Genomic DNA, 12,013 nt, shown 5'->3' with positions numbered 1-12,013 from the left:
AAGCGTCTGAGGCTCCGGGTTACGCTGGCGTACACGTCTGTCCAGTTCGTCCCATAGATGTTCAATGGGGTTGAAATCTGGCGATCTTGATGGCCATGGCAGCACATTAATGTTCTCATACTGTAGGAAATCCACTGTTACACGTGCCGTATGCGGCCTGGCATTGTCCTGCTGAAAGAGTTCTCTCTGTCGATCCAAAATGGGAAGCATGTGGCGGCGAAGAATTTCATCCCGGTAGCGTACAACTGTCAGGTTGCCTTGTACGAACACAAGTTCACTTCTGCCGGTGTATGAGATGGCTCCACACATCATGACTCTCTCTCCACCGAATCTGTCAACGCAGTTGTTGGCAAACGTTCATTGCGGCATTTGTAAACACGTTGTCGTCCATCACGTCGCTGTAGAAGGAAACGTGACTCGTCGCTGAACCATACTTGCCGCCAGTGTCCCAAGTTCCACCCCTGTACATTCGTGCACCAGCGAAATCGTAAATGTCGATGTCGACGTCGCAGGACGGGCCAACATATGGTCTCCTAGCCCGTAAACTAGCTTCTCGAAGTCGTTTTCGAATGGTATGTGCAGACACCCTTCTCAAATCAGGTATGCGTCCAGCAGTGTTCGTTGCTGTGGCAGTTCAGTGACGCAAGTGCAGAACCTGGATGTAGCGATCTTGTGCTGCAGTTGTTATGCGAAGTCTTCCACGTCGGGCCGGTCTTCAGCTGATTGAAACTGCAGGTACCTGTCCCAGAGACGTGAAATGGTGCTCTGATGGACGTTCATGTGGTGTGCAACTGCTGACTGTAATTCACCTAACTGGATGCGGCCTATTGCAATGTTTCGATTCGGCAGGCTTAGTCTTGGCATCTTGTAACTCGTTTACATCGAAATGGAAATGAGGCATCATTGCGAGCATAGCATCTTTAAATACCCATCACTACCCCCAATCGTTTCCCCGAGTATCACGTGCACTTGCCAAAATCTGACCATTTCATGCCGATTTCCTGCAATTGTCGCACAACGTGCCACAACGTGCCACAACGTGCGTTAAATTTGTCTTAGGGTGCATTTGGGCATGCTGGCCCATTCCAGGAACTTTAACAAACATGGTCATTCAGCAACATTGTAAAATCAAACACTTTTCTTCTTTCTCTATCACCTATGCGTTTCTTTTTTGACAGTATATTTCAAATTCAACTGGATTATCTTTACTTTTTTGTTATTTACTTACTTTACAATATAAGCAAAATGAAGGTACCACATGCGTCGAAAATTCCACCCTGGGGTGGGGTGGGGTTAGTTGGGGTGGGATGGGATGGCATGAAGTGTGGTGACAGTGATGGTGACAGTGATCTATTAATTCACCTTTCAACTGGGGATGCATAATGTTTAGAGGTAGGCAGCGAAGTGCACGCTTCTTACAATATTAAGCGAAACCAACCAGTTGCAATGCAGTTTTAAATTTGAACTCTTTTATATTAATTTCGAAAACGCGAACTCCCTGAAACTCGACCTATTTCCTCGTCCCCTTCAAGATCGAGTTATCGAAGTTTGTATAATAAAAAGACAAATATTGTAAATACAAACCTTTGCAAATTAAAAGTGCAGTTATTTGTCCAAAAGCGGGTACTGTCCTTTCTCCCAGCATATCAAACTGTAACACATGTTGTCTGTCCCCAGCAACCTGTATATAATCTGTGCCATTATTTAATGATATGACAATGATGCGGATACTATTTTCATGAAGGACACGAGCTCTGCTAGCTGCCAAATCAACTTCTGTTTTCTCTAACTCGGAGGCTATAACTATAACAATACCTAGACCATTGAGTCTCCTTCCATTGGTCAGTGTCATTTGTGTTGTTTGGGTTTCACCTAGAGCATCTGCTAAGGTGACATTGCCACTTTCAATGTTCACCCTATATAAAGATTGAGTGAACGCTAAGTCAGTAGTGTATATTTTGTTATTGATTTGTATAACCTTGTTAGTATGAAAGGTTAAAAACCCAACTCGGTCATTGCCAAAGTAAGATAATAGGTTCTCTATTGAGCGCACAATTTCATTCTTGTTTGGTGTTGAGTCCTTTAGAATGTTCCCATCTACAATCAAAGTGATATCAACAGGGTCGGTAACACACCGTTCCAATTTTGGGAATTCCGTGGCATCAAAATCTGTATAATTTCCAGTTTCTACAACAACAAAAAAACGTTTTATCCAATGCAGTACATAATCTGACATTGAACATGTGAATGGTCATGATCTTTATTATATCACAACAAAATGTCTCATCTGTATAGACACGTCAAATCATTAACACTAACATGACTCACTGTACATATATGGAAATTAACATTTAATATAACTTTGCACTATAAAGTTTCACATAAAATAAAACAAAGAAAAGAGATGATAACAATGTCAAGGCATTTATATTAAAATTATCTAAATGTAATCAACAAGAGTAGAAGGAATAATACTTGATATGAGATTTTAAATTCCGCTTTAAATACCATGTATAATTATTGTTTTCAGCGATTCATGATTCATGAAATCACGATTTTGTCACGTTGTCCCTTCGGCCATGCAGAGAGATATGGACCTGGCTGCAATAACTATTTTGTCATACAAATTTAAAGATATTTATCCGATACACAACATTTACAATTTAAAGTGCACCGTACTTTAATGAGTGCAGTTATTTATTATGTATTTATTTATTTATTTATTTATTATTTCAACTTATTTTCAATTCAGATTCAAGCATGCTGTCCTGGGCACACATACCTCAGCTATCTGGGCTGTCTGTCCAGGACAATGTGTCAGTTGTTAGTGGTTAGTGAGACAGAAGAGGGTGTAGTGATCTTACACCTACCCACTGAGTCGTTAAAACTCGCTCCGTGTGTGAACCGGTAGCGGAATACGAACCCTATAATTACCAGCCTTATGTTTGATGGATTAACCACGACACCACCGAGGCCGGTGCAGTAAAGCAGATCAGTGTTATTTTAAATTTGAAATTCAGGAATTAAATACAAAATAATAGAACTAACAATTACAAAAAAAAAGTACAACATTGGGTTTTGTTTAAGTTAAAAAAAAATTAAATACAATTTAAATATGTGTATCATTGTTTCATAAAACGGACGTTTAATTTATATTTATTCTCGAAACAAAATGGCAAAGCCTGCTGTAATTAATAAAAACATGCAATAAAGACAGATTGTACTGTGCACATTTACCAGTTGTCTGTTGACAACGGGCTCCAGTGTATTCACGGGTACACTGACATTGACAGTTACCATCCTGCAGTCGTAATATCAGGGTACCATTGTTATAGCACACAACTTCTGACGGATCACAATCTAAATAAATAGGAACATCATCATTATTATCGTCCATGACAGTACATTTACTTTACAACACAAGCAAACTAAACACATTTGCGGTGTTTGACAGCTTTAAAAAAATATAACGAGGTTTTAAACACGTTGATAGATACTTGTTTTGAGGACAGTATTACCTTCACAGTGAGGTCCAGCAAGACCTGGTGGACAATCACAGCACTGACCAGTGTCCGTCTCAAACTGCCGCAGTTTACCGGTGTTCTGGCATTCTACCTTTTCTGCCGAACAAGCTGAAAACAATCAAATATATACAATATTCAGTTAAATGGTGTTGAAACATATACAGCCAGATGTTTGTGCCAGGAGTTGTCAGCCATTTCCACCATTCCGGTGTCTCTTTCTCATTGATTTAATGTTGATCTTCATGTTATTGTTAACTGAGTTTTTCCCATTATTTGGACAAATATCCGATCGACTTATTAAACAATTTTGTATCATAAGACATTCATTGCTTTTGAAATGCCTGTGTTGCCATGCAAATTCAACATTGTGTTAAATATACTCTTAAAATATGTGATGAACTACACATTCAGTTTAATTTGTAATTTTATAAATATAATTTGGGATTATGTTTAATCTTAATGGATATCGTGTAAATTGACACCCAAAAGCCGATGTGTATTTGTGTGCTGGTGTGTCGTTAAACATTCATTCATTCACCGTGTATAAACAACATTCAATACTTCTGTACGACAATTATTGAACGATCCAGATTCTGAAGACAACCAACAGTCATATCGACACTTTACACTTTACAGGCAACTTGACCATTACAAAATGCCCTTGGACTGGTGGATAATGTGTCACTTATATATTTGAAGTTAGAATAAATTATGACTATATAGCAAACATATCCACCCTAACTATATCATAATAGATGTGGTTCATTCATTACACCATCAACAAGTAGTATTGATTATAAAGCAACAACACATTTATTTTTATTAAACTTTGTTCAACCCCATGGACTGACCTGTGCAGCCTTCCTCGTCTGATCCATCAGAACAATCAGGTGTTTGGTCACATTTCCAGTGTTGAGGGATACACCGGCCACCTGGACACTCAAATTCAGTGGATGTGCACGTGTCATCTGTATATTACATAGAACATTGGTTTTGATATTCTGGTAAACAATAATAGTATGCCCATAGAGTGCGTTACTTGGAACACTGCAGTGCATATTGCATGATGCTCACGCACATTATTTATGTTCATTTCATTTCAACTTATTGTTGTGCTTTTATCCAATTAAGGTTCAAGCACGCTGTCCTGGACATACACCTCAGCTATCAGGGCTGTCTGTCCAGGACAGGGGGTTAGTTGTTAATTGTTAGTGGTTAGTGTGAGAGAAGAGGGTGTAGTGACCTTACACCTACCCACTGAATCATTAAAACGCGCTCTGGGTGGCAGCCGGTACAAGGGCTGCAAATACTGCACCTACCAACCTTATATCTGTTGGCTTAACCACGACGCCACCGAGGCCGGTATTATTTGTATTATCAACATTTTGATCACTATAAACTATTTAAATAGATGAAATTAAAAAATTACCATGATATATCACCTATTTGTTTTCAGAAAATAAAAAATGTTCCATTTATATACAATTACACGCACACGTGTTTCTATGCATAGTGGTGGATGGATGCATGGATTGATGGGTGTGGATGAATAGGTGGGTGGGAGGATGGATGAATGGGTGGATGTGTAGGCGGGTGGGAGGTCAGTGGGTGGATGCATGAGTGGATGGATAATTAATAGTTGGATAGATGGATACAGATATAGAGACAGAGAGTCAGAAAGGAAGTTACACACATTGTTCGTATTTTTGTCTATGACCTAATTAATACCTTGACATTTTTCTATCAGACATATATCGACTCGAACTGCAGGATCCATTGTGTAACACCAGGGTGGTGAAGACGAGGTCATAAACCCTCGACAATAATTTAATGCATCAACTCTAGTTTCGTCTACAAAGTAGGCACTATCACTAATATATTCTTTGTTTGGGCTATGAGGCCTCTGATGATACCATTGCTGACATTTTATTCCTCTCTGTGTCACTGACATCGTTCCAGCATACAGGACACCATAGATGGGATCCACTCTGTAGCAGGTTGTGGCTATAGAATTAAAAACATGGAACACTATGACAAAAAAAACACATTAGCATAGACCGAGAATATACAAGATGTGATCATGATTATGGCTTCCTTATACCAGGATTTAATTTATGCAACACAATATTTTGGTGTTGGCACAAATCAAATTATTCATAACAATTTTTTCACCCACTAAATTTAAGCCATTATTTACATAGTCATGGCATGTTACGCAAAACCAAAATGGGCTGGACCTGAAAACAATTAATCTGTATTCATTTGGTATTTGGCTAACTTGAATTTCTTACTTATTTCCCATTAATTAGGTTCGAAACGTAGGTACACATCTCAATTACCTGGACAATAATCAAATTTCATTATCTTCATTACAATATTATTTAGAGCCATCCCATAGGTCCAATCTTAGGAAAAAAAACAGTTTGTCTCATTTCTCAATAAAAATAATGTTGTCAGCGAACATCATATCATCACTTCATATTAGTTATTTGTATCATGGAGTGTTGTTATTTATGAAGCAAAAACAAATTCAAAATAAAACCTTTAGTGTTATTAATAGTAAGTGTGTTTTAAATTTACTAACACGGATTGGCTGTTATTTTGTTTACGTTCATAATATTGAGAGGCTTATTAGATATCGTATGGTAACGCCAGATCAATCATATAACAAATATATGATCAAACTGGCAATTTTGTATTAAGTAGGGTCAATAAGACTGCTCGAAGTGGAATCAACACCACCTTTTTGCACAAAGTAGGCTTGTTAAACCTTCCTTACCTAAAATTCTGATAAAAGCCATTTACCTCTTAGACTAAATAGTTTACAATAAAGATTCCAGTTGAGGAGGTTGAAGGAATTTGTCAAAATCTAAACTACATTTTGACCAAACAAAAGGTCACTTTAAGAGAAATTCAGTCTTTAGTCGGATCCTTAAATTGTGCATGCAAAACATACATACAGGTAGGGTTTTTTGTAAAGATTAATTACTGTAATTTAATAGCTGGTTTAATACAACCACATCATTTAATAGTAACAACACTTATAAAGCAGGATATTGAAGCATGAATAACCTTTTTGCAAAGACTGTAATGGAATTACAATATTCCCCAATGACTACATGGAGAGCAGTGAGGTCTAAAATGTGTGTTGACAGTGCGGGTGGTAAGGGTTGACGTTTTGGAATATTTGAAATGGGAAATGGACAGGTGGATTCTGGCCACCTGATTGGCATGAGAAAGGGTATACAAATAGCATATTTTTACATGAATGTTTTTCCGATTTTGACAGCAGTTGCCATCTGGGGTGAATTATTGAAAGGACAAAAGATAATGTTTCACTCAGACAATATTGAAGTAATTTCAATGATCAATACTTTAACCTGAAATTCAGAGTATATAATGAAAATGATTAGATGTTTTGTTGTATCATTTTTAAAGTCTAAAATTATATTTAAGGGTAAACATGTTGAAGGTAGTCATAATGTTATATGTGATGCTATTTTTCGTTTTAAATTACAGAAATGCAGAACATTGGTTCCATGGGTCGACAAAGAGCCTTACCCAATACCCTACCATTTAAGAAACTAAGATATAAACAAACTACTGGGAAAAAGTTTGTCTTTGAATACACAAAATGTTTATGAAAATGCATTGAAATCTCTATCGGATATCAGACAATTATACTATATCAAAGTTGTGGCCAGTTCCAGTTGATCATTTAGTGCAATATATAGCTTTTTATGTCAGTTAGCAAATATATATCTGTCAAAAATTACAACACAAAATGAATGACTGGCTAGATGCCAGAAAATAATTTATTGTTAAAAAAATACTGGAAGGCTTTAACAATAATAAGCCAATAAAACATGTTACATACCTAATAATGTTAGAAGTACTGTAAAAAAAACCCACCCAGATTTGTTAAATTAATTTGTTCAACATCGTATGAAAGACATTTATTTAAAGCAGCGTATATTTGGATATTGTTCGGCCTTTTAGGGGTAGGAGAAATAGTGCTAACACCATACCAGAATAACCGAGTATTGCATGTTTCAGACTGTAGACAGTTGCATGATTGTAATTAGTAAACTGCCATCTTTTCCTCTGTGTCCAGTACATGCCATCAAGACATTTATAATTTTGAGACCAAAAACTGGGCAGAAATAGTTCTTTTGTCATGCTGACGGGAAATTTCAACATGTTACCAATTTTCAGCAGTTTCGAAAACAGCTTCTTACTGGAATTAAAATGTCAACAGCAATTTATAGTTTTCAAATAGGTGCAGGTACTTCTATAACCATAAACAAAGTTTCCAATTCAGATATACATAAATTGGGTCGGTGAAATTCAGATTAAAGAAAAAATTTACTTTAGAATTGAAAGCTCAAAGGTGTTTAATGAAAAAATTGCCTTATTTCCCATTGTCACTTTATAATTATTATTATTTCTTTTTGTCTGTGTAATTGTAATACGTTTATTTAATTGTTATTATAGAAACAGAATAATTATTTACTGGGCATATAAAAAGCGTGTCAGCGATTAAGTATCAACCTAACGCTGGAAGAGAAGAATGTGAAGATAAAATGGGTAGGCAATCGGAGAATAAAGTGGAATGATTCAGTACCGTGGTTAGCAAACTTGTTCAGGACCCAAAATACTATGAAGTCCCTACAATGTTGATTATACATTTAAGGACCAGTTACATAATTATTTGGAAATGTGATGACTTGTTTGTAGATAAATGTTTGGTTTGGTCGAATATTTTACCCAGATTATTTTGGTATGGTGCCAAAAATGTAAAAGCAATTGGGAGAAAACAGTTAAGAGTAAATAAAAGGGCGGGAAATTGTTAAGGATTCTGAATTACATGAAAAAATTATTTTTCATTCAACCATCTCTTTTGATTGTCAGTGATTATTTTTTGTTTTGATGGCACTCATCTTTCCAAAATCGGTTCAGATATTTTGATACATAATTTACAGGGTTCAATTGAACACTTTCTTGAAAAGGAAGAAACTACAATATTTGAATAATGATTATTATGTTACAGTCCAGGATTAGGGCTGTAAGTATTGACGATCTGTGTGGCGGAGTATGTATTACATCTACTTGGTTAAAGGGACATTCCTGAGTTTGCTGCATTGTAAGATGTTTCCGACCATTAAAATATGTCTACGATTAAACTTACATATTAAATCTCTTTTCTTGTTTAGAATATCAGTGTCTGTATATTCAATGTGTTTCTGGTCATCTTAATATTTGTAACAAGCCCCAACTAGATTTTGTCTTCAAATAATTTCGCACGTACGAAAAAAATGTAGCCTGGTATAAATATTAGAACGATCAGAAACACGTTTAATGTACAGCCACTAATATTTTATGCAGAAAAATATATGCAGGAATGTCCCTTTAACCCAAGAGTTTCGAATGTATTGTGGTTTGCCAAACAATTAACATAGACTTTCACAGGGAACATGGGTTTGGCTACTTTGTCCTTTCAGCAAGTTGTTGGGCATGTAGTATTTATTGTGGTTATTGCCTCCATGCTGGACGTACGTACGAAATTTTTTTTTTTTAGGAAATAAAATGAAATTTAGCCTGGTATAAATATTAGAACGATCAGAAACACGTTTAATATACAGCCACTAATATTTTATGCAGAAAAATATATTTGATATGTAATTACATTCGTTAAAAAGTCTCTGTTAGTCAATAATATCTTAAAAATTGCAGCAAACTCAGGAATGTCCCTTTAACCCAAGGGTTTCGAATTTATTGTGGTTTGCCAAACAATTAACAGACTTTCACAGGGAACAGGGGTTTGGCTACTTTGCCTTTCACCACGTTGTTGGGCATGTAGTATTTATTGTGGTTATTGCCTCCATGCAAGTTTATTTGTTTAATGGATATGCTATATACATGCATGTATATGTATATGTTTAAAAATAATAAATCTGCAGCCTATATATTCACCTATCTAGTAATTGTGTGTTGTTTATTAGGAAGAATTGTTGTCATAAAATAATTCAACTAAGTTTAATATGGATACATACGTGCACAAACAAGATCAAGGTATTTCCATGTCCCATTGGCCAGGCACACCGATTCATCAACTCCATTTTTGTTTCCAAGTATCTTCACATTGAGAACTCTGCAGATGTACTTGGCTTTTCCTCCCAGATAGGTGTGATCATATTCCAAAACCGTCAATCCAGGTACATATGGTGGTGGACCACAGTCAACTTCTGTATACAAAAACATTCATGGCTATGATACTAAAGTAGGTGTTGAAAAAGAAAGAAATGTTTTATTTAACGACGCACTCAACACATTTTATTTACGGTTATATGGCGTCAGACATATGGTTAAGGACCACACAGAGTTTGAGAGGAAACCCGCTATCGCCACTACATGGGCTACTCTTTCTGATTAGCAGCAAGGGATCTTTTATTTGCGCTTCCCATAAGCAGGATAGCACAAACCATGGCCTTTGTTGAACCAGTTATGGATCACTGGTCGGTGCAAGTGGTTTACACCTACCCATTGAGCCTTGCGGAGCACTCACTCAGGGTTTGGAGTCGGTATCTGGATTAAAAGTCCCATGCCTCGACTGGAATCCGAACCCAGTACCTACCAACTCGTAGACCGATGGCCTAACCACGACGCCACCGAGGCCGGTCAAAGTAGGTGTTGATGATGTTAATAAAAATAAAATTATTTATAAAGTTCAAAATTGTACTCTTATTCAATGTAAATTAATGAAACATACTCTTGGTTCTCATACCTTAGACTAAAGATGGATTGTGGTAGAACTAACCTCTACAAATTTCAATGTCGCAAATTCCGCTTCTTCTATCAGGGTTAGTGGTGTAGCACCAAGGTTTTGTATCACCTTGAAAAGCTCGACAGTAATTCACAGCAGCTTCAATGCTGTGATCAACGATGTAGTTTGCTGCATCTGATGTGTTTCCATTCTGTCTGTAACCAGAGCTTGCAGTCCACATCTGACATGAGTCGCCATGTTGAGTCTGTGATAAATTGCCGGCGTAAATAACTCCATGTTGTGGGTAATCGGTGTAACATGATGTTGCTAACAAAAACATGGAAACATGTTATGTTAGCGATATGAGAAAATACAACACAGCAGTACGTAATTAGTCGTACAGTAGATGTCGTCTAAAACCACTTTCATGTAGAAATGCCCTAGTCGCATATTTGACTTTTTGGTGAAAATACAAAATATATGAATGTATGCTTTACCGGTTAGTGTCAGTTATGATACAATTAATGTTATGTAATGTGATTTAAGAATGGCAATGCAATATGCATAGATATAATTGGATATCTAGATAGCTGTTCTGAGATACAAAACAAAATGTTTCAGACATGCTAGAGGAGATAGGATACGTGTTGGTGTTAACCCATTCTGTAAACAACTGTAATGTAGTGCACTGCAGTTGATATACCAAAGGTCGAGTAAGTAAGGGTATTGAAAATGTGTGTCCACGGAATTGTGGGAGTATTCTAATCTAGGCATCTGACAGTGATTCACACAAAGTTAAAGTTTGTTTTGTTTAACGACACCACTAGAACACATTGATTTATTTAAGTGATATGTATTTTTACCACCCCAATACCCACAAAACCACACAATGCACGAGTTTATTATGAACCATTTCCATAGGCCAGCAAATCAAAATCCTATAATATGATTGGCTACGAAATCAAAATCTCTCGATGAAGCTCATAGTTTCCCCAAAACACCCGATTAAATTTCCACTAAAATGCAAAAGTAAATATAGTCTCACGCCACACTTTTCCATAAATAAAAGCAACACAATGGAATACAAGACAACGTTCCTGATATTCCCATATAAGTAAGGTTATTAGTGATTAGTGTATTTAGTAACAAGAATAATCAGAAGAAAAAAAGTACCAAGGAAATACGAAATCATAGATTGGCAAAAAACACCAAGAACGTAACAATATATCAGCAGATTTTTTATGTGTGATATTAATAGATGGAGATTTGAACTTACGTGCACAGAAGAAGTCAGATTTTGTGAATTTGCCATTGGTGTTGCAAGTTGTAAACGTATTGCCTCTTATATGTTTGTATCCGTGAATACACCTGTAATACATCACAGAGGGGTACCGGGCATAGTTAGTAGCATTGAGCATTGTAATAGCCCCATACACAGCTGGAGGTTCCTCGCATGTAATAACTGAAATTATAAAAAAAAGACGATAGCCACCAAGGATATCAAATAAGCAGAAGCAAAGGATATGTAAGAAATAGAATACTGCACTGTGTTCGTTAGATTCAAATGATGTTTCAAATCGTTCTACAGATAAATGGTGTCCAGCGAGCACTCTTGTAATCGCCGCATGATATCTAGGTATTTAGGACGTAAAATAATGTCTGATTCAAAATAATGCACAATTCCTCAAAACAGCGCATAGATACTAATAATTTACATTATTATAAG

At 36.5% G+C, this 12,013-nt stretch overlaps 1 long non-coding RNA gene across 1 annotated transcript; it reads right to left on the bottom strand.

Moving 5' to 3' along the window:
- Positions 1-1,841: 1,841 nt before the first annotated feature.
- Positions 1,842-3,587, bottom strand: LOC121392371. Its single transcript, XR_005960486.1, has 3 exons — positions 3,519-3,587; positions 3,238-3,360; positions 1,842-2,187 (listed from the first exon to the last, which is right to left on the bottom strand). It is a non-coding gene; the product is annotated as an uncharacterized LOC121392371 (long non-coding RNA).
- Between the last annotated feature and the right edge of the window lie 8,426 nt (positions 3,588-12,013).

The sequence above is a fragment of the Gigantopelta aegis genome, unplaced genomic scaffold (genome assembly GCF_016097555.1).
Source record: "Gigantopelta aegis isolate Gae_Host unplaced genomic scaffold, Gae_host_genome ctg3684_pilon_pilon:::debris, whole genome shotgun sequence".
Classification (NCBI taxonomy): domain Eukaryota; kingdom Metazoa; phylum Mollusca; class Gastropoda; order Neomphalida; family Peltospiridae; genus Gigantopelta; species Gigantopelta aegis.
Note: the sequence above shows the minus strand (reverse complement) of the source record. Positions and strands in the feature narration are given on the sequence as shown.